At 44.0% G+C, this 22,124-nt stretch overlaps 2 non-coding genes and 1 pseudogene across 2 annotated transcripts; all 3 read right to left on the bottom strand.

Moving 5' to 3' along the window:
• Nucleotides 1-6,448: 6,448 nt before the first annotated feature.
• On the bottom strand, nt 6,449-6,583 carry LOC121916359. Its single transcript, XR_006100851.1, has one exon. It is a non-coding gene; the product is annotated as a small nucleolar RNA SNORA55 (small nucleolar RNA).
• Nucleotides 6,584-6,955: 372 nt separating this feature from the next.
• On the bottom strand, nt 6,956-7,086 carry LOC121916358. Its single transcript, XR_006100850.1, has one exon. It is a non-coding gene; the product is annotated as a small nucleolar RNA SNORA55 (small nucleolar RNA).
• A 1,571-nt stretch (nt 7,087-8,657) lies between these two features.
• Nucleotides 8,658-20,432, bottom strand: LOC121915492 (annotated as a pseudogene).
• Between the last annotated feature and the right edge of the window lie 1,692 nt (nt 20,433-22,124).

The raw sequence follows: 22,124 nt of genomic DNA on the forward strand, positions 1-22,124 counted from the left end.
TTTATAAGGGATCCCAGGAACCCCTTGGGCATCATGCAAGTGACCAAATGAACGGCTGGCTCCGGCTGTGCTTTTAACCTCCTCTGGCCTGGAGCGGCTGCAGGCAGCAGAGAGCTGTTTTCTTCTTGGCCCTGATGACAGGTTGCATGCATTCAGGATCCCAAGGTGAACCAAGACTGAAATTTCTAAACAGAAAACAGGCAGAGAGATGTGCTAGTCTGCCACTCAGTGTTCAAAGAGAATTTTGTGGTCCCTTTAAAGCATCCTGATTTGTTTCGGCAGAAGCTTTGTTGGACCCCTACCCGTTCCTTCCAGCTGGGTGTGTTTGTGTGTGTGTCTATGTGCACACAGAAGTGCATTTCGGTTAGAAGGCTTTTCTTGCTGTGTTTCTCTCTCTCCTTTTCCCCTCTCTTGAACTGAAAACTCAGCTTACTTTGTAAATATGGTAAGAGATTTATAACATTTGCTATGGGGGGGAAATGGATAGTATAACAGAACTGTGGAGTTGGAAGGCACCTTAAAGGCCATCTGGTTCACTTCAGGAAGATTTGTTGAAGCGTCAGTCCTTATTGTGGTTATACACCTTGGGCAGCCCTTTTGAAAGTTTGGAGTAGAACCCAGAGTGGAGTTACTGCTCCCACAGACATGCTCTTTCAGGGTAAACATTGTCTGTGGCTTTGCATTTGCTACATGGCTGTTTCACTGATGCCTCACACAAACACACAAACATACTGAGGTCACCCCATTGGGAGTGTGCTGTGGGGCTCCTTTTCCTACCTGGCCACAATAAAACTCCACAACTCCTGGTACTAATAACTGTAAGAAAAGAGCTCACCAAACTACAAAACTGGTCTTGGAATAATTGTATTTGAAATTCCCGTTTGGTCCTGGAAAATTCCTATTGGGATCCTGGAATAATTCTATTTGGAATTTCCTTTGGTCCTGGAAAATTTCCATTTGGATCCTGGAATAATTCTATTTGGAATTCCCATTTGGTCCTGGAAAATTCCTGTTGGGATCTTGGAATAATGCTATTTGAAATTCTCATTTGGATCCTGGAATAATACGATTTGAAATTCCCATTTGGATCCCTGTCTCCTTCGAAGTGGCACATTTTGGGATGCAAATTGACACCCTCCCCCCCCCCCAAAAACAAAACAAAACCTGGAGGACCTGATTCACTCCACGCCGGAGGCTGACGGAGAGTGGATAATTCTCTGCAAATGCCTGATAAATAATCCTTGGAGGAGGATATTTGATTATGCAACTCGGTTTATGATATCAAAAGGCAGTTGATTTTCATGGCTAAGAGACACTCATTGGGATGAAAGCACCATCAGATGCTTTTTGCTGCAATTAATGCCTCTTTCGGATGTGCTCACATGCCTGGCCATGTGGATGGCTACCTGGCAGAACCTTTTCTCCTTTTCTCCTCCAACTCATGCAAACTGTGTGTGTGTGTGTGTGTGTGTGTGTGTATATATATATATATATATATATATTCACTGGTGTTTTTGTAGACCCATTGAACCAATGGTTGAATGGTTGGGCTCAACAAATAGGAAAATCCCACGGATTCGTTGGGTCTGTTTAAGTAGGTTTAACAATCAGGTTTAGAAAATACCAAATATTCTCTCAGAAGGGTTATTGCTGCTTCTAGGATCTGATGTAGCCTCTCTAGTGTCATAAGGAGGATGTCTTGCTTACTGCCTTTGGGCATCTGTGGGGTTTTTCTTTTTCTTGCTTGCCTTTAATTTTCTTTTCTTTCCTTTTTTTGTTTAAATCTTACTACATGTTGGAATTCGTGATGGCTTTTGTGCGAAGCTTGACAGCAACACTTTTCCGCACCAGGGCTGTCAAGATTCCCAATTCCGACTCTTTATCTCCCACTCTCTTCTAAATGTCACGAAATGAGATGCTTGACAAGAAAGCAAAGTGGAACGCATGACGAAAATGCAACAACAATAGCATGGTGCATTTTGCCCATGTATTACATACATTGCAACCATCTTGATTTGGGGGGGGGGCAGTCCTAATGAATCCTCTGCCATCCCATTTTTCTGGCTGCTTTTAAAACATCCCAGTTTTGCTCTCCTTTGTCCTCAAGCTTACGTCCAATGCTGCAAAATTAGTCCAAAGAGCAACAGGAGTTTGCACTCAATTGATTCGAAAGAGACTGTTCCCAGTCTGCTTAGCAAAAGCAAACTGCTGCAGCCTTTCCTAGCTCTTCCTTATGAATAACTTTTGCCATTTTGACCACACTCTGATGTTGTTTGGCCACGCATGAGCCAGTTTTCATCCGGGAAATTTTGGAGATCATGTTATGGACATCCCTTGGCATTAGCCACATGTTTCCATGGGGCGGCGGAGTGCGGGAATGAGAGGCAGGTTTGCAAAATATGTCCTCTCTGGTCATGATGGATGAATTTGAGGAGTTAGGCACAAGCTAAAATGGTTCCCAGGCTGAAGGTTGTTGTATTGTCCCTGCGAAGAGAAATGAAACAGTGGAGACACCATTGCAAAATAAATTGCTTTGCATTACAGCCACCAAAGTGCAATTAAAAACAACACAATGGTTGTACAATGCACTTGTACAATCAGCTGGGCATCACTGCTCTATAAAAGGTCCACCAGCCAAGAGCAACTACCTTGAGGCTTTGTAACTGACCTTTTTGTGGTTTTCTGGTGCCTCCTAGTGGCCTTCAGGAGCCATGATGCTCTTGTTCAAAGCATCACTCTCTCCAGAATCTTGTTGGTTGGACTGCAGAACCCATCAGCCTGCTAGCTAAGAGGGGGATGCTGGGAATTGTGGTCCAACGCCATCCAGAAGGCCACAGGAGCCTCTCCTGTTATGTTACTCTGAAGTTGCCCGCCAACCCAAAACAAAAAAGAAAACATTCATATTTGTGGCTATATTTTACTAAAAGCGCTACATCTGGTCCATTTGCAAAGAGGAGGAAAGTCACCTTGAAGCAGAGTTGGGAATGGTGTGTCCCTCCAGATGTCACTGGGACTATATATCCCACCAGCCCCCAGCCAATGGCAAAGGACACTGGGAGTCCCACAGTCCAAAATTATCTGCAGGGGCACATGATTTCCCAATTTAACCACTGTCAGAATCACAAAGTGTTCATACAGAGTCATACCATCGTGCTCATGTCCACTACTTCCATCACTAGGAATTAGATAAGATCTTCACACGTAAAGATAGATAATTACTGTATATTCCAAACTCAGAGTCATTGACGCTGTAGCATTTCTGTTTTTTATATACACGGATGTGAAAACTGAATAGTACAGAGAGCTGGCGGAAGAGTTTTGCCTTGTATTTGGTGCTGGAAGAGCTCCCATAGGCCACCCAAAAGACAAATAGATGGGTCCAGGAGCAAATCCAGCTTGAACTCTCCCTAGAAGGCAAAATATGTGGACTGGGGCTCTCATACTTTGAACATATCATGTGGATGCTGAGTCTGGGATCCTGTTCTTGATACAATTGGAAGGTGCTGCAAGGTCCGGTGGTCCAACCCCTGCCATGCAGGAATACATAGAATCATAGAATCATAGAGTTGGAAGAGACCGCAAGGGCCATCCAGTCCAACCCCCTGCCATGCAGGAAATCCAGATCAAAGCATCGTCGACAGATGGCCATCCAGCCTCTGTTTGAAGACCTCCAAGGAGGGAGACTCCACTACACTCCGAGGAAGTGTGTTCCACTGTCGAACAGCCCTTCAAAACATTTAAACAGATAACAAATATTTCATAAATATAAAGGCAATGAACATTGTTTGGAAGGTAGGGGTAATTATTATTATAGGCTTGTACCATAGCCAAAAACTACCTTGTAAACGGCGCAGTGAGGGTGGGGGCCTGGGACGCTTGAGGCGTATTGTATGTGGAACAGCCCTGGGAGCTCGGGCAGCAACAGGGGGTCGAGTCGGGCTTAAATTCGGCGGAGGGAGGAACCCACAAGAGAAATAGGTAAAGTGACATCATAGCAAAACTGAACAAATTAACCACTCACATAAGCTAAGCATGCCCAAAAACCTGGCATGACAGCGTGAAGAAAAATCTTTATCTCTTGTAACTATGTTTAAATGGATACCGTCAGATGTGAAAAAAAAATAAAGCAAGTCTTTTGACACTATTATGTATTAGTTCTCTTCTCTATTAACAATGATCTTCTCTTTTGTACTGGCTTGTTTTCTTTTTGTTTAACATCCACCTTTCTTCTAAACATGGGGCACCAAACAAGGGTTACCACTGTTATTAGCCAAAGACCAAACACAGAACAAAAAATCCTATTGTACAAAGAATTAAAAACGTTCTTTTTAAAAATTAATTGAACAAAATTCAAATTACTGAAAATAATAAAGGACATTGCGTGAACTAACTTTGTGAACTACAATTCTATATTTGGTTTTTACTTGCACTTTTAAAAGTTATGTATGCATATTTTATTTTTTGTTTTAATTCTGCTTTGGTTTTAATTTCCTGTAAACTGCCCGTGTCCAATACTGGGAAAGGTGCTTATAAATGACAACCGTAACAGTCCCTGCTATCAAAAGGCCATTAGACAATTCATACCTATTCTGCAGTGAGAGGCCATGGGCCTCTTTGTTAACATAAAATTTACAACACCATTCTATAATACATGAATGTCAAACACTACAAAAACGCACCCCAAGATATCGCCATGTGAATTAGCACAAGCCCAAGAAGCATTGTCCTCACTGTCTTTCTTTCCCCGACTTCCCAGAAGAAACCAGCGTATTGAAAAAAAACAGGGGAAAACCATCTGACCGCAGGCACTTACCAAACCCTTGGGTGGCCACGGCACGCCACGGGAGGCCTGAGCATTACTTGCCAGGAGCCAGGTGGAGCAGGCTTGGCCGATGTCCGCGGACTGGCGCAATGTTCGGCATACCTTGGAAGCTGGTTTTGAGGGGCGGGGGGAAAAAGAAGAGTGGGAAACTGCTGGTCATAGCACTAGGTGCGCCATCTACTGACCCAAAAATATTTATATGGCAAGGGCCCATCCCCAGGGAGTGGCTACTTGGGACCTGCAGGTCTACCCAGTCTCCCCATTCTCTGCAGAGAGATGAGGGGAGAGGCCTGTGCCTTGAGGTCAAAGTGGCCTCCTTCGCGCCTCACCTTGAGGCATCCCTCACTGCTGCCCAAGTGGGTTGGGGCGAATCTGAGTCATTGTGATTTGGTGATAGTTAAGTGGTCTGTTCTGGCCTTGAAAAGCAACGGGGGGGGGGGGGGATTGCCCAGATCAGTCCACATTCACAACCATGGTCTCCTGCAGCTCCAAATTACATAACCCTGTTTACACAGTCATATCCTACTAACAACAAACGTGTGTGTGTGACCCAGGGAGGGGGATGCAAAGTTGCAAATACTTTCCGTTGAACTCAATACCAAACACCTCAGCAGCTTTTTGGTTTTTAAGTCTCCTAAACCAGTGCTCGAAATATCTGAACACTCCCAGCAAATTCAATCTACTCATATCCTTGCCCTTTTCAACGACAGATCAGGCATCATGTGGTTGTTTTTACTTTCCACCCAGATCATTCATTATTGAAAAAAAGGGAAAAAAAAGGAAGCCCTGAGAAACTTCCTGCTGGCCTTCCCTGGGGCACAGCGGGCATACAATACCGCTTGCCGCTGGCTGGAACTGGTGATGATCCTTGGCCGGCAGGGCTCTCATTCAGGCAATGCGCCTGCATTAATGGTTGGTTTGAGGTGGGTTTTTCCGCTCCTCCTTCCTCTGTGCCAAGGCACCGTATCATGGCTTGGAGCCCACAAGCGGCCCATTCATTTCTGTCACAGCTGGTGGCTTTTCTGGGCGAAGAAAAGCAGACGAAGCCAAAGCCTTTGCTTCGCCCATCTTCACAGCATGTACCTGAGGAAAGTTATCTTTTTTTTAGGAAAACAAATGGCAATGTATGAAGTGGATAGGGGTGCAGCCATCCAAGCTTTTTTGGGTTTTTCAACTATGTGGCCATTGTTCTGGAAGAGTTTATTCTGCCGTTTTCAAACCAGCATATGTGTCTGGCCCTCTTCCGCTATGAAGACAACATACAAGGAGATATTCTTACAATGCAAATAAAAAAACCCTTGCCCCCCCCAGGGTTACTTGGTAGTAGGCTTTGCGAGGCTCTTAAATTGTCTTCCAGATGCCACTTAATAACACTGAGCTTATCTGCCCAGCACTTTTGCCCAACCTCCTGCAACCTCCATCCATCTTCTTGACTATTTCACACTAAAGACCAAATGCTTTTCTTAACTTTCCATTTAAACTTTTATTTGCTTTTTTATCATGTTTTTGATTTGTATATGTTTGTGTTCCGCCTTTGGAGGAAAGGATGTAGGAATAAACATTATTATAATTATGCTTTTTTTTGATTCTCCACCGTGTCCACATCGGCAGCTGCCCGGCTGAAGCAGTTGTTTGTGAAGGGTTAGACAAGCCCTCACTAAGGGAAAGAAGCACTTGTCTGGATTTCCTCAGCTTTGTGCTTAGCACCATATGTCCCAGGCCTCCACCTATTCTGCTGAGGCATGGGAAATATTCAAGGTCGAAACCCACCCATGGCAGCTGCCAATTACCCAAAACATATGCTACTCCGAAGGTATTTCCAATTTTCCTTCTCTCTTCTGCCTAATTCCATCACTACTTCACCTTGGACACTTGTGATAGACCCAAAAGGAGAGAATTCCTTCCTCAGTTTCTCGTCATCAATTGATATCCTTTCAAGGTTCTTAATGTATAAATTTAACCCCTAATAAACAAAGAGAATAAAAATATTAGCATCATGAGAGGATGTACAACATGTAAAAGGTGATATTGTATAAATTATCTATAATTAAGATGGATTATTTATCCAATGTGTACTTGATTATTCTTTACCAAGTGGATTGTCTAACACTTTATGTAGGAACACAACTATTGAAACGTCACAGAGTTGTGAGGACAATCTTCAACTGGAATGGAAACTTGTTGGATTTGCTCTGTGTTGCTTTTGCATCCCCCTGTCCCCAGTCATGCCACATCACATCAAGAGCGGGAAAGATTCCCGATGCCTGCAACTCCCACAAGTTGGATTCTAGGTCATTTTTTTCTTGGATTTGACTTCCCCTCAACCTACATTTTATGAGATTGCTCTCTCATCCATTGATGGAGCTTAATAATACTCCCAATAGATCTCAAGCAGAGGGTTCCTTTATGGAAATTTCTCACCGACGGCTGATACTGTGACAGGCATGTGTCATGCTTTCAAATGAATCTGTAACAAATGGTACATTAACCCCCCAAACGTTAACACCTCTCTCAAGCCCATGTGGTCAGACCTGGAGCATGCTCTTCTTTACCTGGATTAGCGGCTGATTCTCTCCTGCTAGCTGCTCAACTTGCGCTTCAATTCTGCCTGGCGCTCTACTTTTGCTGGCGCCCGGCACAAACACCATTGCCCCTTTGATGGTCTTTTCCCATTTCATTTCTTCTACGGCCTGGAGGGAATTCAAAACCGCAAATCCCTCCCTCAGACCTCTGGAACTGATAAACATTTTTTTATGACACTTCATTTGCAATTAAAGCAGGGGCCTCCAAGTTAACAACCACTTCCAACAAAACAGTGCCTGGAAAAGGGATTCCCAAGTGTAACAGTTACGCTACGCCCGGTTTGGTGTTTTAAAGCAATTTACGTTCCCATGTTTCTGCTGTTAGAAAATTATCAGCCACTACGAGCTATGGCCTGTGATACAGAACACTTCTCACAACTCTAAAAGTACTTACAGTGTGCCTGGGAATACGAAATTGATGCGTACGAAATTTCCGGGGATACGAAAAAAGTCGATTGGAAAAAACTGTCGGGTGGTTCACGAACTATTTTTCGGGTTACGAAATCATTTCGGCGCGACATTCAAATGCTGCTTTAGGGCTTTCCATGCAAACGGAGTATTTCGCGGTTCCGGAACTTTTAAGTCTTACGAAAGGAATGGCGGAAACGAATTAATTTCGTTTATCCCGAGGCCACTGTAATAAAACGTTTTATTTACAGCTGCACCACCAAAGATGTATGATATTGTCCCATTACAATCATAATAGAAACTTTTTATAACACAAAATAGATCAAAGGCAAGACTTTGGAGTATGGAAACAGTGGGGGCTGGAAATTCACGTATAACCACATTGTTTATAACTTGTTGGTTCTCCCCATGTTTTTCAAAGCTCACAACGCCAACGGCCTTTGGCCTTTCCAGTGGTGTCTTGTCATGACTTTAACACTGAGGGTCTTACCTGTACCAGCAGAACAGAGTTATAAAGGACAGCTTCCGGCACCATTTAAAGAAGACCTTTAAAAACTGGAACAGTACTATAAGTCAGAGTAGGACAAGGGTAGAAGATTCAAATTATTTTAAGATCTTCTTCATGAGAAGAACTCCCTTTTTGTCCAAACTTTTATTAGATTTTGTTGCTAAGACACTTTTCTCCACACACAATCTCCTGCATTAAAATTTCTACTTACACTTTTTGTTTTTTTCAAAATATTATGTCAGGGCCAGCTACCAATGATCTGTTACTTATGACTTAAATTTTAAGAGCACTGCTGCTGGAATATCTACCATATCTGTTAAACAGCTCCTTCAGCCTCTCATCGTCCTGTCATCTCCAAAGATTTTTTGATGTAAACATTGGTGAACTCCTTCGCTTTGGCTCCCAATTCTAGTTCCCGCCCTTTGCGGACTTTAATCGCTACCAATCTGGGACGAAGAGCAACACAAGTATGATGAAAACTCTTGCCAAAGCTAGTAGAGCAGGCAAGGAAAATTTAGCGGATAAAAGCAAAACCATGACGATTTTTTTAAAAAAGCAACAGAGGGCAGTAAGAAAGGAGATCACCACTGGGCACAAGGGACCAAGCAGAAAAAGGTAAAACTCCCCTTGACTAAAGAGTAATTGAGGGCAAGGAAAGTGAGTCCAAATGCCCACTCGCTATGCGAGAGTAAGTGCAAGTGTGAGGGACTGAAACCCAGCCCAGGCCCCTTGGACTGGAAGGTAGGCTGTGGCTCGGGCAGGGAAACTCACCAGCCCTGGAGTGTAGAGAGGGGTAGCAGGCCAAAGCTTGGCCACAAGAGAACCAGCCGCCTTGTGGGTTAAACCGAGATTTGCATCACGGAATTCATGCGTGGTTCCGCTGCTTCCGGCTGAGAACCCTCACACTTTGCGGTCGTTGTGAAGCAGCATGCCGTTTCATCTTCTCAATGGCCCGGTCTGCCGAATCCTGTGTCTCAAAAGTGAACAAATTGCGTAGCCCTTAGAGCCGTTCTTCATCACACACCACTTGCGGGCAAAAGAGTGGACAAGCAGAGGTCAAAATGTGCACCACCAGCAATGAATTGCAATCGGCACCAAAAACCTGGAAAGTTCTCCACAGGTGCTAAAAGAGAGCTGACAACCATTTCTGCACCTGTTACTATGACATACAATCATAGGGACTGTGGTTTTAGTATCCATAAGGGGGAGAAATGTGGGCCCTCTAAACCTTATTTTGTGCTCTTGAATGCTCCTGACCTACCTTTGCTGAAAGAAGGATGCGGGCAGGGAGAAGATGAATTACAATCTGGAAAACTTCCAGGAGTTTGTGGGGGAAATCATTTCCATTTCCACAGAGTATTTCTGTCTTCCCCCATGGGGAAGTCTGTGTTGCTTCGCAACGGGGCAAATACCCCCACTGAGTAATATAATACTCACTCCATTTTAAAACAAGCTTTCTAGGCCTGTTACAGGACTGCCAAAATAAAAGCTGCTTCGGGTCTCTTTGGAGGTCCGCTGTTTAAATGATGCATGATCTAAGAATCTGGAAGCTGCACCAAAGCTGCACTCTTGGTGCTAGGGAATGGAGGTTGGCTTTGGCGCGACCTCCAGATCTTAGGGACCATGCATCATTTAAATAGCATACTCCAAGAACCCGAAAGCAAGCTTTATTTTGCGTCTTTGTAACAGGCCTAAGACTTTAAAAAGGAGCCATCACCTATAGATCTTCCTTTTCTCTTGAGAAGTATGAAAACCCCACCACCTTAGCTCCCAATGCATTATGTGAAACTTGAAAAACCGATATATTAATCTCCTCAGTAAACCCCCCTGTATTTCGCATGGCAGTGGCTTGAGAGTGGATTATGACTTGGGGACCATGCTTGAATCTCCACTCAGCTGTGGAAGCACGTGGGGGTGGCCTTTTGCCAAAGTCACATTTCTCAGAGCCAAACACTAGTACAAGACAGTTTTGTACAAATGTACACTTTGTTAACCCACCCTCTCTCTCTCTTGAAGCTTGGACACCAGCAATGCTACCCCACTTTTTACAGGCAGTACAAATTAAGCCGCAAGTGGAATCTTGAGGAGTAAGATTTTCAAAGAATCACCTTGACAGAACGGATCTTCCCAACGCTGAGATGGTCAATTAAAGTGCCTTATTGTGATTGGATTTGTCCAGGTTCTTAATGAAGAGTCCCAAACCCCGACTTCCTCAGAGACGGTTCCCGCTGGGACCACATGATGCGGGCTGGGTTTGCCCTTGATCAGTTCGAAGTTTCATGGGTTCCAGGTCGCCCTCCGCAGCTGCAAGGTTAAAGGGGACGAGGAGGAGAAGTGAGAATTTACATTAAGGAAAAGTTTGCAACATGTAAATTATGGCCAGAGGAAAATTTTGGACCTCTGGCAGATAATTCAGCACAGGAGTGTCCCTCCAGATGGGTCCCAGTACACTATACACATGTTGGTTAACAGCCAGAGTCACATACAGCGTGACAAAAAAGATGATTGTGCGTTGCAAGCCACGTGTGAGCCTTGTCATTAAGGCAATTGCTTGACTCTTAAGCAGCAAACTAGGTCACATTATTGAAGAGGCGATTACCCGAGGCCCTGGCTGAGCACACGCCACCCAAGCATGAGCCCATTGCTGGAAATCCCCAGGGGGGGGGGGGACTTTTTCCCCCATTTTTTTGGGGGCCATGTCATGTTGTGACCAGCCCCGAAAGAGGAGCGCCATCATGATTCTTTTTAGACTGAGGGGTGGGGCTGGATCAGTCCTGTGCCTTTACTTTAGCAAAGGAGCGCATTTAACGTGGCCCTCAGCAGTCCAGCTAGTTAAATTCGGCTGTTGTTTTATTTATCGCATGAACGATGCTGCTCCGGAGAGTCACATGAGGCAGAAAGGGCCAGCAGGCCCCATGAACGCCACATTTGCTTCTTTTGAACGGGGGATGAGCTGTTTAAATACAGGCATGCGGCAGGCGAGGCTGTGGAAAACCCTGAGCCCGTCCTAAGGCTTCCAAAGCTCCTGCTCTTGCTGTAGCTGCCATGGGGAATAAGAAAGAAACAGTTGTGCTTTTAAGGAAATTGTAGCTCCATTTGAGCAAAAACACGGTAGGAATATGCATCCCTCCAGCTTGGTTAGATTTTGCAAGTCCCATCCCCTGGCGAACTACAACTGCCTATTAGACGTGTTTTCTCTATATACCCTCTAGGTTCACCAGGACAACCAACTGGTCAACTTTTGCCCATCTTAAGTAAACGGACAGAAGCACCAAAATGCAGTCACCTTACTAACCTTACCAACTATTTTCTTCTGTTTTGTTTGTAAATCTTACCTGATGAAGAAGCAGTTGGAGCTTCAAAAGCTGCAAAAAGTATATTGTGCATTTTTGGTTGGCCAATAAGGTACCACGTTTGGTGGATTTTTTCAGAGGTTAACATAGGATCATACGGAAGACTTACAATGCCTAGACCTTAGGTTTCTCTGGAATCTCTAGGGCCTCTAGCTAAACTCTAGGGTTCAATTATGGCAGAGTCGACGGAGGAACTAGAGAGGACATTATTAATCAAAAAGATGCAAAATGTGGAGGGACAAACTGTACTTGTCAAGCCAGAAATACGAGATTATCCAGTGTCCTCCTGCCCAGAGCTACTTAATGATGGCCCATTCTTCCAATTAATTTATGAATGCAGTTTGCCTCCACACTTACAGCTTTATTTGCAGATTTGATTAATAGTCTCTCTCGGAATCTCTGGTCCTCCAGAGGTTGACCAGAGTTGCATCTGGAGGACATGCAGATTACTTAGACTATCACTTCTTAGCCATTTGTATGTTCTCCAGGGTAATCCTCTGGTCAATTCTCTGGCAGATGTTGACCCACGTTTGTCGAGGACTGGAGATTCCTAGGAGAGGTGTGTTCTCTAGGTTTTGGTTTAAATAAAAAAATACAGTCGCCCCTCCTTTCTCATTGCCATTGAGGTCTGTGATTCACCAGGGCAGGACCTGTCGCGGCAACCACCCCCTTTGCACATGCTCACATGCCATGCACCCAATTCAAGCCTATGAGGCTTGACTATCCATGAATTGAGTTTCCTTCTTCACGGGGTGTTGATGCGGCATCTGGATGTATTTCCCCCGCACAAAAACGGGCAGGGCCGAATGTAGTGGTGTTTTTTCCTCATCGATGGGGGTCTTGTACCCTAACCCCAGTGGCATGGAGGGACCACTGTACTCTTTTTAACTCTATCCAAGCAGGCAGCCTTCGCTGCATCTTGTGACAGCAAGTTCCACCGTTTCTACTTACCATCCGCCGGCTGCTGAAGTTGAATACGATATCCAAGGAGCGCCGCGTTATCATGTCTCTGCAGACCGCGTTGGGGGATGGAAAGCACGGGGCCGGCGGGGCTGAATTCTCGTTAAAGCATTGCCTCCGTCACACTCGGGTGCCAGCGCCCACGTATAGGGACGCCATCGGGTAGCTACTCCGCAGCCGTGTTCATCTTCCTCCGTCCGTCTAAATAGCCTTCCTATATAAATCTCTCTTAAAAAACCTTCTAATGTTTATAGTTAGTTACCGATAGTCTGAGTAAGATCAAAAAGGCCAAAACTGCTGCACGAGTGGCAAGGAGAAAGAAATGCAGTGAGAGGCCAAATAAATTAAATTAAATTACAATTTTAAAAATTAGTTTGCAAATTTAAAAACAGTAACAAATATTCTGAAGGGTCCGTGAGGATTAGTGGACGACCTGTGCTGAAAAGTAGTCAGAGCCAGGATGCCTCCCAAAAAACCAGTTTATTTTAAGCCAATTTCTTATAAAATAAAGTAAACTTTAATCCCTTTTAAAAAAATAAATCTCGTTTTAAAACATCCAGTTGGGGACAAATCTTTCGTTTAAATAGGATTAGCTTCAAAACTAACTTTCCCCTTCACCATCTCCCAGGATATTTAAAAAATAAAACTTATATAGGTAGTGGTCGTATTTTTCCTCCTGTTATTTGTGCAAAATAGGTAAAACAGCAGTTGTGATTTCAGTTTTGTTAAATGGTGATTTTTATTTAAAGCTGAAAGTTTATTCATGAAAATAAAACCAAAAGTCCGCCAGACCAGCTTTTACTTTTGCCAAAGCCAAAAAAAAAAAGGGTGGTTGAATGAAAGAAATAAAAAGGGGAGAAAAGAAACATAAATAATGGGATTTTTAAAAGGGAAGAAAATTTGAGCCTGGTCCAATTCACGGGGTTTCCCTTTAGGGGAAAAAGGGAATAAAAAGGGGAATAAAAAATAGAAAAATCACTCAATCCTGACTCTTTCCTTTTGGGGAAAACTTTTCATACCTTTAAATCAAGCAAAACATTGGGGTAGGACTTAAAAGAATAAACTTAAAAAAATTATTAATGGGAAAAATAAAAGATGCAGAAGAAGATGGAAATTACACAGATAGTGGGAGAAGGACTAAATTAAAATAAAATATTACGAGTTTTATAAGGAAAATAATGCACAAAACACTTGGGAAATAAGGGGGGTATCCGTCAGAAAATAAGAGTCGCTTTAACTTTTAAAACAAGGCAAAAAGGCGGCCCAAATTCCTCCCGCCTGGGATTCACTATTATAATATCTTATTATTATTCTTAGCCCCCGGTTATAATTACCCCTCCTCCTCCTTTATTTCGGGTTCTGAGGTGATGCTTGTCCTTTTATTGTTTTATTATTATATATTTTTTTCTCTTTTGCTATTTTTACGGCTTTTTTTAAAATGTGCGCAAGGCGCCCGCCTCCTTGTCCCTCCTCCTCCGCGGCCGCGAGCGGGAAAGAGGGAAAGGGAAAGGCCGCCCTCCGCCCCTTTATAGGCCCGCGCGCCGAGGAGTGCTACAACGCCCCGGATAGAGGTTGGCGCCGCACGCGCCCCAGAGGCGCCCTTCCTAGGCAACAGCGCCGCCTACGCCGGAGGAATCTACTACCTCCGTTATTCGCCTAAAACCAATAGCCACTCTCCAATTCGCCCGGGGGGGCGGATGTGTCCCACTGTAGACATAATAACCCAGTTTGACACCATTTTTACTGCCCTGGATCATTGCTAGGGGATTATGGGAATTTGTAGTTCTTTCGAGACACATTTTTCTGTCCGTGTTCTGTTGCCATTGAAAAACACACTGCAGAAATAATAACCAGTTTGACACCATTTTTAACTGCCTTGCTCATGCTAGGGGATTCTGGGAACTGTAGTTTATGAGACATTGAGCTTTCTGTCAGAGTGAGGTCCTCAACTCCAAATCCAGAATTCCATAGCAATTGCCCATGGAAATGTCAAAACTGCCTTATTCTGCAGAGGCAGCAGCCTTGATTAGAGTCTAATTCTATGTGTATTAAAGTCCAAACAAACACTGCAGAAATAATACACAGTTTGAAACCATTTTAAACTGACCTGGCTCAATGCTAGGGGTCGATTCTGGGGAAATGTAGGTTTTGATCCACACTTAGTTTTTTCGTCAGAGAGAGCTCTGGTGAACTGGTCCACACCTACGCTTGCAGTGTCTGGGCTTTGTAGTTTGGTGGGCACCATGGCTCTCTCTGGACAGGAACGGCTACATTTCTTTTCTAAAAATACAGTTCCCCGAATCCCCTAGGCATTTGAGCCAGGGCATGTTAAAATTGTTTTTTGTCAAGTCAAATTATTATTTCTGCGGCGGTTTTATATACAATGAAGGTGTTATAAACCCAATAAAGGCATTGTAGGTACTTTTTATACCAATATTTTGAATAAATTTGTGAAAGTTGGTCGGTCCAACAATGATGAAGCGTCAGAAAGCAAAGGCGGTCACTCTCTCATGAAAAAAGATTTGGCTATGGAATATTTTTGGATTTCAGCAATTAATTAATTCATAATTAATTGTGTGTGTTGTGTAAGGCAAAGTGTTTACGGCAGGTTGGCGGGCCTAGTTGCACACTTCCTTCAAATCAGGTCCCTTTTGGTCTTGCATTGCATGCTTTGGCACAATTGAGGTTGCAAAACCAAGCTGCCAAAAGCCCCAACACTATTAAAATTACCACAACCGCTTTGTATTTCAGTGTCAAAGAGTGTGCTTTGCATGCAAAGCTTTTCTATTCCTGGCAATTTCTTGCCGCAGTCCTGACACACCAACCCTGCTTTTCCCAATGATGTTCCGCTTGTGCCAGAAAGGTTTATCCTTTGCAAACAAGGCTGAAAATGAAAGAGTTGTCGGTAAAAATATTACCACAATATGGATTTTTTGCTCGTTTGTTCATTCCATACAACTTTTCTTTCATTCTTTCTTCTTCTTTCGCTACTTTCCAAGGCCAATTAAACAATATTGTTTATGGGTCTCCCTTTTTCATCATCTGGTTCATGGAGTGGAAACGTCTTGCTACATTCTAATCCTGAGATTGGATTGTGTGAAACGTGATTTTTATTCAACGCAAGGGATTGAATACCGAGTTGCGGACCACTATTTGTACACATTAGCCCTCGAAAAAGTCAGTGTTAGCTTTCATTATAGATAAGTTATTAAATTGTATGTGTCCATTTGTCTTCAGGGTGCCAAAAAGCCCGCGACTCTGCGTATCCCTTTGGACACCACCATTGTTACTTAATAGAGCCTTGTTTATTTTATCTCTTTTATTACAACGTCACTTTATTTCCCTCCTCTCCTATCTCATTGCCTTTTGTGCTAAACCAGCATCCGAATCTTTAAAACCCATGGGGCTGCATCCACCATGCAGAATAATCCAGTTTGAAATCGCTTTAAACGCCATGGCTCAGTCCTATAGAAATTATAGGAATGTACTTTTGTGAACTATTTAGCTTCTCTGACCCCACGGCCAAAAAACAAAACTATTATCCCCAAAGTTGCCACAGCGCTAGGCACGGCAGTTCAAGCGTGTCAAACTGGGATTATTTCTGCTGTGCGGATGGAGGTCCAGCATCCAAATGACTCAAATGTGGGTTTTGTAAAATAAAAAAAAGTTCTTAACCAATTTTTAAAACTTTGCTCTAGGGCTGCAGCCGCACGCAGAACTAATCCGATTGATGCGACTTTTAACTGCCCTGGCTCAGTGTATAAACAATTCGTGGGCCAGTTAACGTGATTACAGACTGGATTATTATTTCTGCAGCCTAGATGTGTGTACCTGAGCTAAAACCTACTTTGAATAAACCATAGCAGGGTCCTGGCTAGAGCTGGACCTTCAAGGCCAGTGGTGCCAGTGGTGCCCTGGAGGTATTTATTAATGTTCAGGAGCAAGAGTTGATAGAGGTCTCCCTTGTTCTTCAGGAAAGAAATGGAATGGGAAATCGTCTGCAGCGGCAGTGAGAAGAAAGAGGGTTGCATTTGGAAGCGCATATCAGTTTCTAGCTTTGGAAGAGCAGCTGTTTCTATAGGCTCCTGTTGGTCATAAACCTTCCCGTTGAATCCAATTGAGTGACAAAGGCAAGGCATTGGTCAATTTGACTATAACCGCGGGCAAGAATGTCAGGAAGAATGACATGTGTCCGGAGATGGGGAAGCCTGTTGCAAAAAGTGGCAGATGGAATTCACACACTGCAGAACTTCCCATCTATGGAGACTGGCAACTCCCAAATCAGTGGCAGGTGGTGAATCCACAACAGGTTTTAATCCAAACATTTTAAAAGCTGTTGATCCAGGGGGCAGCTATCATTCCCAGATGTCTGCCGCGCATCGACAGCCCCTGGAAGCTGGCTGGGTCCAAAATTTGCCAAATGACCTGGAGCACGCTGCCCACCACTGATTTAATGCCTCTGGTGGTGCAACTTTCATCCTATACCTTTGAAGAACATAGCTCAAAGTACAAAGAAAGCATTCTCCCGGGCTTGTCTTAAAGTGTGTGTCTGTGAATGGAGGGAATTTCTGATTATGCAGGAATGTTACTCTCCGTTGTGCTGGGAGCTAAGAGGTGGGCCACATGAGGATGTGGATGGGTACAAAATGGCCCAGCTGAACATGGAGCATGCCCACCACTGGTTTATTGGCTTGCCATAGGAGATCTGTAGCTGCATGCTTATGGGGACATCTATCAGATGGTGCAAAAAACCGGAAATCACTTCCTGAATTTTCTCTCTCCATCCCATCAGAATGCTGACCAATCCATTCTTGCCATAAATCCTGGGGAACTAACCACCAGAGAAGTGCTAGGGCTCATTGTATTGGAGAGGATCTCAGTTTAAGGATGCATGTGCTTTTTCTCAGAAACAGGGACCGTAATCTGAGTGGGGCTTCCAAATCGGACAGGCTACAAACATAAAGCCAGTGCTTGGGTCTCATTCACAATATGGCAAGTGGGTGGAAACTGGGCGTGGGCTCTCCCCAGGCAAAATGCTGTTGTAGGGATGAGGAGACCGGAGCAGGCTGGAAACGATGGCATCCGCAGGGACAGAAAATCGGTTAGCTTTTGTTGGTTTTGGGCTTCTTAAGCGCAGTAGTAAAAAAAAAAACGATACCATAACCACACATCACATATTATTGCTTGGACCATCCCAACTGCGTGTTTTAACCTTCTGCAAAAACTACAGATTCCAATATAGGACTGATTGAAGAATCCTCTGGCTGCCCTTGTATTGTCTCCTTGCGTGGCTCCTACACTCTTCAATTTTCTAGTCCTTATGGTTTAGGACACATCAGCTTGCCTCCCAACTTACTCATATAGTGAAAGTCTCAAAACCGAAAAGCAGTGGAGTCACTGCTGAGTCATAAAAGGAGAAGGAGCGAGGGAGAGAGAGTTTATTACAGAGAAAACATCCATTAAAGTGGACAGGTGATCATTAAAATGCTGTTTCTTCATAAGCGAACACGAGTGGCGACTGGTGAAAGGCTGGAATTAAAAGTTTCCACTTTTTATACTGATGACATGTATCATCTGCATGTTTTCACAGGAATGGTGTACAGATATATGTGGGAAGTGTGATGGAATATTGATCTAATCACACCCTTCAACGCAGATCGATTCTTCTGGGAGAACGAGTGCATTCTCCATGGTCCTTATGAGATTTAATGCCTCATATGCTGCTTTGAACCCAAGGACTTCTTAAACCCAGATCCATAAGAGATATATTTCTATCTATCTATCTATCCTATCTAGCTAGATAGATAGATAGATAGCTAGATATATTAAAACCAACTTGCAGGCCCATGCTCTCTCTGCCTGCTCCTTCACTCTCTTTCCTTCTTGGGAAAGGATTAAAACAACCCACACGTAAGTTTTATTCCTGTAGTTAAAAAACTGTATTTTTATCTCTCTCAAGTCAGTCTAAACATTTTTGACCTCCGCAGTCTGCTCTGGAGTTCACTTACAAACAAAGGCTGGTTTTTATTTTAGGTCCATGTTTGATTCTGCTATGTGATGTATAAATTAAACTGGGACGGGCGAGATGGGAGTGAATTCCCAGATTCCGAAATGGGTTGGCCAAGAAATTTGAACAAAGTAACCCAAGGGAAACTGATCCCTCTTTGCATATTTAATGGCTTGTGGGAGACATAAAAAAAAGAGAAGGGATTGTATGCGTTTGAGCCATAACTCTTGGACCCATTGTCAATCCTCCTCTTTCTGATAGTTTTGCAAGTTTTGGGATATTTGGGGTTAATTGTAAACCCCAATCCAGGAAAAGCAGAGTCTGAATTTCTTCAAAGCTTCGAGGCTTGGGGATGTCATGTTCTTCTCCTGATCCTTTTGGGAATCTTGGGTTCTGCTACACTTTTCTTGGGGTTTGCGTTCTGAGAAACTAGTTCAGCATGCCTGCAAGCATTTGCTGCATTGATTTTTCAACCTTACCTCTGCTTTCATAACTTTAGAGGACCGACCCTTTCTCTGAAAAACTAAATTATTCCATAGTGCTTTTTAATTTGCACCATTTCGTGGCAAAAAACTCTGTGCGCTGTCCTCAATGGAAGCATGGAAATGCACACACTTTTTCACCCACTCGAAGTCAAGTGAAAATATTCAGGACGTCACTGGACTTCAAGAGCAAAGGTCAGGTGATCTAGCCATTAAAGTGCTGTCATGGATAGAAGGACTGAAAAACCAAGGACCACAAAGAGATAGAAGCTTGAGTTGACGGATGGATGAGAGTGGTGGACAGATTTGTACACCATGACCCTCAAATGGAAGGAAGGGACTTTCCACAAAGTGGAACATCTACAGCCAGTAGGGAGGGCTCTTCTTCCATGCTACTCAATCAACCAGACATTCTGCCTTTCTGCACCTTTTTTGGTTCTAGTTATCCGAGGACGTTGAAACTTCTAACAAGCAGAGGAAGACTTCTTGGGATTCCACCTCCCAAATGCTGGCCATAAGCCAGTCTTTGCTTCTTTGGACTATATGATGTTTGGGTTTATTCCCTGTAGCCGCGCGCTTGTCTATGGGCACCCATAGGTAACATGGGCGAATGGTGCCATCTTGCCCTTCCACGTGGAACATTGGTCATCGAGAGATGGTGCGGGGGGATTCTTCTCCAGCAATGGGCCTTGGGGGCCCCAGTCTAAAAAAGGAGGGTTCGTCCGTTTTCATAGTCCCCAGCTCCTGAGGGTTTTAGAGCCGGGACCCCGAATGGAGCGCTGGGGGGGCCGGACCGTAGTGCGTATGTGGGCATAGGCGAAGGCCTTTGGATTAGAAACTTCTTCTGAAGCTTCCCAGGGCTTCCAGGAAGCCCTTTAGAGGCCCCTGGAAAGGTAGAAAGTGTTGGCATCAAAAGAGTCCTCTGCATTCTCCAAATGTTTGGGGGTTATAGGACTGCATGGTCCCCCACAAAAGACCTGCGGGACACGTTCCTGGGGAATAATCTAAGTTTTTTTTTTTTTTGTCTCCAACCCACTTCCTTCTAGTAGAGTAGAAATAGCGGGCATTGCCACCATGTTTTTGGCCTCCTTTGATCCATTTAGGCTCAAGAGAGGCCTTTTTGGCAAGAAGAAGAGACCTGGAACCATGCCCCGTAGGAAAATCTCCAGCATCCGGTTCCTGTGTCCCAGATATTGTCGCCATCCTGAGCTAGCGGTTTGTTCTATACGTTTCTCGTGCTCAAAGATTATCAAGGCGTGAGCTTTCACAATCTGCTCAGACTCGTCGAGTGAACAGGACGGCGTCCCCATCAAAGGGCAACACGCAGCTGTTTTCAGAGACTTGCAGTCCGGTTGGGGGCTTGAGAGATGGTGCTTGCAGCAATCCCTTCGGAAAGAGGAAGCAGAATATGTTTGTTCAATGTGGATGGATGCATTCAGTTCAAAGTTGCCACAGGTGGGTCCATTTGTTGTGCAGTGAAATGCATGTACAATAGTGTGTACGGATGCATAGGCACATTTGGTTGCATTGTTGTTGCATGCCTTCAAGTCGTTTTGATTTACGGCGACCCTGGTTTTTTGGCAAACAATTGTTCAAAGGGGGTGGTGTGCCATTGCCTTCCTTTATGGTTAGCCACTGGGTGTAACATTTCGTGAGCATTTTCAGTTGCAACAGTGTTGCCATGCCACAAGGGTTGTAGAAACCACACTCGTTAGTAACTCCACTGCTAGGGTTTACACTACTTTAGCGTGAGGTTCTAAGCATGATTTTCTCATACTGCACATCAAATTTTTTTTTTTTTTTTTTTTTTTTTGCAAAACATACCAATTTCTAAGCTGTTTTCCAAGGGCAAAATTAAGAGCATATCTTTCCATTTCAAACAATTATGTCCACCACAAATGTAAACTGCCAATAGAGTTCTTCCACCCTCTTATTGGCTCAGTCATTCCCATTGTCCGAGAAAGATAGAGGTTGGTGTGGTAGCTTTCATGTAGTTGAGGGGTCTGGGTGGGTCCCACCTGTCATGCACAACTCTCAATAAACGATCTGGAAGATGCACGAAGACAGACTCATCGTGTTATGGTAGGAATAAAAGATGCTGGGAACTCAGGCCATCCCTTTCCTACAACTATAGACTAATGCATAAGAGTATGGACTCACTGAGTTTGGATTTATTCTCCACTGACTTGGGAGCCATCACCAATAACTGAAGAAAATGAGATAAGTTTGCATTTTTGCAATGGGTAGGTGACAGGAACCTGGAAACTCTTTGGCCATTTTGGTAAGAGCACCAACTCCTGGGGACTACTCACTGTAGTAATTGATGCTGTGATCAACGGACACCCACTTGAGCGTGGTTGTGGTCACAGGACGATATCAAAGAGCTCCTCGGTCCGGATAGAGCCTCTCTCAGCTGCATGTTGCGACCGCTTCCAGGGGCCTACAGAATGGAACGCGCCGGACCGTTTGGCCACAAAGACACCAAAGCTGGTTAAAGGATGAGAACCACTTGACCGGTCATGCTATGCACTACTCTGCTTTGCTAACCAATTGAGCCTGCTTGCATTTCAGAATATGCTCTGCTGTCTGCATTTTCCTCTTGTAATTATTATGCTTTTAACTGCTGTCAGTTTTTCAATAATTGATTTTTGGGGGTGGTATAATGCAATTTTTAAAAGCTGCATTCTATGTTAACTTTTCTAAGCTGCCTTTTGTTCTAGATGTTTGAAAAAGATGGGAGGAAGAGGAGGAAAAGGAAGAGGATGGAGTAGTCAAAGATGGGCAAGGGCCCGCTCTTTTTGCATGCTGTGCCACCCCAATTCCCTCCCATTTACACTATTTCCCTTCCATTTTAAACCAATACCCTTGTGTGGTGCCCAGAAAAGGACTGCCCTGTGTAAACCCCTTCCCAGAAATGCCAACTCCAATTTTATTTTTCACATTTAGCATATGGGCCAATTTTTCTTGCTTGGCATGAATCTGTAGGCAGGAAAGAGAGGCAC

This window comes from Sceloporus undulatus, chromosome 9 (assembly GCF_019175285.1).
Source record: "Sceloporus undulatus isolate JIND9_A2432 ecotype Alabama chromosome 9, SceUnd_v1.1, whole genome shotgun sequence".
Classification (NCBI taxonomy): domain Eukaryota; kingdom Metazoa; phylum Chordata; class Lepidosauria; order Squamata; family Phrynosomatidae; genus Sceloporus; species Sceloporus undulatus.